Source organism: Gavialis gangeticus, unplaced genomic scaffold (assembly GCF_001723915.1).
Source record: "Gavialis gangeticus isolate Ggan-Ray unplaced genomic scaffold, GavGan_comp1, whole genome shotgun sequence".
NCBI classification, from domain to species: Eukaryota; Metazoa; Chordata; order Crocodylia; family Gavialidae; genus Gavialis; species Gavialis gangeticus.
The window spans coordinates 20,537,158-20,541,432 of NW_017728993.1; the positions used below are offsets into that span (position 1 = coordinate 20,537,158).

The 4,275-nt window shown below is 42.7% G+C and overlaps 1 protein-coding gene across 1 annotated transcript in view; it reads left to right on the forward strand.

Moving 5' to 3' along the window:
* AGBL4 (ATP/GTP binding protein like 4) overlaps window positions 1-4,275 on the forward strand; it is a 1,816,099-nt gene that overhangs the window by 1,197,146 nt on the left and 614,678 nt on the right. The gene's annotated exons all lie outside the window — the stretch shown is intronic.

Genomic DNA, 4,275 nt, shown 5'->3' on the forward strand with positions numbered 1-4,275 from the left:
TGCTGCACTCCTGCTGTCACCAGCACAGCCATGCCTACCCCCCCCAGCTGCTGGGGGCACTGTGTTCATGAACGCAGACAGCATTTTTATGTGCTGAAAAAATGACTCAATACTCTGAAGCAACATAGGACTTTCTGCATTATAAGAGTATAATAAGTACCATACTGAGTTAGACCAATGGTCCATCCATTCCAATAACAGTCAGTGGTAGAAATGAATGCTTTAGGGAGAGAACATGCAAAAATGGGATATCTACGGTGATCGATCCTCTGTTGTATCCTCTCTGGCACCCACCACCATTGGTTTAGAGATACATCCCTGAGTGTTTTATTTACTAGATATTAATGGATCTATTGCCCCTTTTTTACTAGACTGTTTTTTAACCTGGTCATCCATGAATTTGTCTAGTCCCTTGAGCAGAGCATGAACAAAGCAAAATTCCTAAAAGAGGTGTTGCCACAGGTTTCCTATAAGGATTCAATCAACCACAAGGTGCCAGCCTCCTAGGAGTGGGGGAGGCCTTTGCTGTATATCAGAGACCTATGAAACTGAAGACTTTTCTTGTCTGTTTTATATTAAGGCTCTTTCTGTTCAAGTTACTGAAACCCCCTAGGCTAAGAATGATGAGATTATACTCAGGGAATTTTGGGAAATATTTTAAGCAGAGAGCAGGGGAAAGGGTGGAGCTAAATTAACAGAATGTCTCCAAAAGAGGAGGATCTTATTGGCTGTTCTCTTCCTTGCTTTATTGATTATCTATATTCCATGGAGGCTCTCCCCTCTGCCTATAAGGCAGCACACCTCTGGTGCTCCTGCAGCCACCTTCTGGACCCCTGCAGGCCATGAGACATTATCTCTGGCCTATCTCTTTCTGAAGGTGAATCACTTAGCACCTGTCAGCAGAGCCTGGAGTCAGGATGGAATGTACTATGGCTTCTACCCTCAGGGTTGCCAATGGTCAGTAAATATATTGACTGTTAGTAAAAAAAACTTAGGGTAGAAATGGCTGTCAGTTACATCTGTAAAAACAAAAAGCTTTAGCCAGTAGTAAAAACACTAAGCAGTCCAGCTTGGTTGCCATTCTGGCAGAGCACAGCAGCGCCACCTTGGCTGCATCCAGATGAGTGGGGCTATGCAGTATGTGGTGCTGCAGACACATTCAGCTGTTCTCTGCATTGAAAGAGAGCAGTATGGTTTTTTTGTTTTTTTTTTTTATCCCTGCATAATCAGGAGTTAAAAAAACCAAAACCCCACAATAAAAAAGTGGAGCTGTGTGTGCAGGGGCAGTGTGCACAACTCAAAACTGGAGCCTGTGCAGCTGCTGTCCAGGCTGTGTGGGGAAAAATCGCTGTTGCTGCAGTCCTAAGAGACTCCCAGGACCCCAGGTAAGGCTGATGGGGCCAGTCCAGTGCTGGCTCCAGCCTTCCCTACCCCACATGGGGCCTGGCATGTGCCAGGCATGGGCATTCCCTGGGGACAACTAGTGGCTGCACAAGGTTTGCCACCGCTAGTTGTCTCCGGGGAACCAAATGTCCACGTTCATCTGGACATGGACCTTGTATTCAAGTGGGAGCATTCTGTGGGCATTGCTGCTACTGTATCTCAGGCTGCCTATAAGACTGCTGGAACACAGGTAGACTCCTTCTGGGGGGTTCATGCTGGGATGGGGAGGAGGGGCAGGGCTGGCAGGGGTTAGGCTGTGATTGGGCTGGGGAGGAAGCATGGTGCAGGGGTGAGTAGAGAGTCCCCTGGTGAGAGGGGGAAGGGGGCGGGAAGGGAGGGACAGCACAGTGTAAAACCATTGCTGCAGTCAAGAAGTTTTTTTGCTAACCCAATAAGAATATATATTTTTTTACTACAAATTTTTTACTGACAACCAAACCTTTTTGCTTTGTTACTATTGTTGGTGTTAAACTTCTAAATTTGAACCCAGATCTTCTAACTGGGGCCTGGCAGAAGAGTTACAGCTACAGTATGTAAAATATATGCCAGTAAATCTGTGTGTTAGTAAAAAAGTTTGGCTGTAAGTAAAAAGCTTGCAGGTTGTCAGTAAAGGAAATCTGCTTGGTTTGGCAATGATGTATCCTGTCTCCTATGCAGTGTGGAAGCGTTCTACACTAGCAGTGCCCTTTCTGCTTATAATGTGGGTGTATGTATTAAAATGTTTAAATGAGCTTTGTGACAGTCTCTTCTGTGTGTTCCTTTGTGCCTGCAGTTATTCTTCATGCAGAAGGCTTGCAAATGAAATGTTTTAAAAAATCAAAAATAGATGGGCACTATATAAAGAAGACCACTATCCATACTGTATATGTTAGAGCTAGAAAACAATATATCCTATTGTAAAATATCGATACTTCATCAAATCCAGATATCAATATATTTTTTTATTTTAACCTGGAGTGGGAGGGGAGAGAGAAGAAGGGCACATAGCTGCCAGCTATTGCTTGAACTGTATTGCTACAGTTCAAAATCAGGACAGATGTATTACCAGATCAGAAAATTTAGTTTAATTTAAAAGGCTTAGGGGACTGGAACAAAAAAGCCATGGCATTTAATATGCATCCATTTAAACACTGCAGTCTGCTATAAAGAAAAGGAAAGCTGTTTGGGAAGATGATCTGTTATCAAAATACCATATCAGAGTTCCATATTGGTTCATTTTGGAGAAAGTTTCCTAGATACTGAAGCATTGTTTTCCCTCAATTAGCAGCTGACTGTGTCGAATAGATTTTAAAGTATCTGATTTCTTGGGAGTTTTTTATGAATTTGTTGGACTCGACTGCAATAGGTTTGTCTCCAAAAGCTGTTAGACTCAAATCTCCAAAAAAAACATTTGAAATCTATGGAATCTGGTATTTGTCTCAGGAATGCCTATGGCTATCAATGGAGATTTTGATGCCACAAGTTGATCGTGTCCCACCTTGAAACGCTCCAAGTTCTCACATCTACAGCTTGTACTGGAAAGCTATTCCAGAATAGCACTCCTCTGAAGGCTTGAAAGGTATTTCTTTTTTCAAGCCTAAATTAACTCATAACCAATTTATACTCATTTTTTCTTAAGCAAACGTTGCCCTGAAGTTTAAATATCCTTTCTCCTCTCCTGGTGTTTGCCTCTTTGATATGTTTATAGAGAAGAGGCATATTCTTTCTGTTTTGCTGAGTAAGCAATCCCTTTTAATCTTCTCTTATAAGCTAGGCTTTCAACTTCTCTGATCAGCACTGGTTAGAGTTTGAATCAATCTGGTCTGATGCTAGATACCCAGAACTGTCTACAGGATGTCAATGATGTCTTACTGGTGCCTTGTACAATAGCATTTAAATTTGGGTCTCTCTCCCAATGACAGTTTCTTAGGGTCTCATTTTTCATGGCTGTATCACACTGTTGTCCAACAGTCAGCATTCAATTAATATAACCAGGCCTTTCTTCTCTTCATTTATTTTCAGATGATGATGAATTTATCAATTCCTGTTAATACTTAAGTGCCTGGCTTTGTACTTTGTACTATTACATTTCATCCCGTATCTGTAATTTCAGGTCATTCAGATCTTTCCATGTGATATTCCTATCCCCTTCCATGTTGACATTGCCTCCCAACTTTGCCTTGTCAGCATATTTCACTAGCAAGCTCCCCTTTGATTTTTGTCTTTCCTTTTTCATGTCCTGGTGACAAGGTAGTTGGCAGAATTTGCAGATTCGTTGGACTGTGAAGGCTCCTATACATATGCAGGGAGCCAATTAATCGAGTCTGCTGGAGCGTGGAAATAAACACGTTCTAGTGGATACTGGTATCACATCCCCGTGCCGAAAAATGGCATTCGACGAGCTGTAGTTCAAAGTGCCTTGCCGCCATGTTTCAGCACGGGGGAACGCTGATACACGTGAGTGGCTCACTAATTAAAGCATCCCCCCAAGTGCCCTGATGGGCCTTAAGCAGTTGGAAAAGATGCAGTAAAATATCAGCTTGTCTCACTAAGGTAGATGAGAGAGGTAACTGGTTGTCTGTCTTCTGCCTAAGGTAGATGAGGAAAGTTGATGCCAGAACAGAGCACTGGCATTATGGCTCATGTTTTCCCTGGATGCTTTATGCAAGGAGAATGTCCTAAGGCTTTTATAAAATATGGCATGTGCCAATAAGCCTGCAGGCTGAGGTTTACAAGGGAAGATGGGGGGCAGGGAGCAAGGTTATGATTTAATGGGAACTGATCATTCAAATTTCATAGGCAGCTTTGCAACTTGCCGCCTCAGTATAACCCCCCGCATTTTATGGACGGATT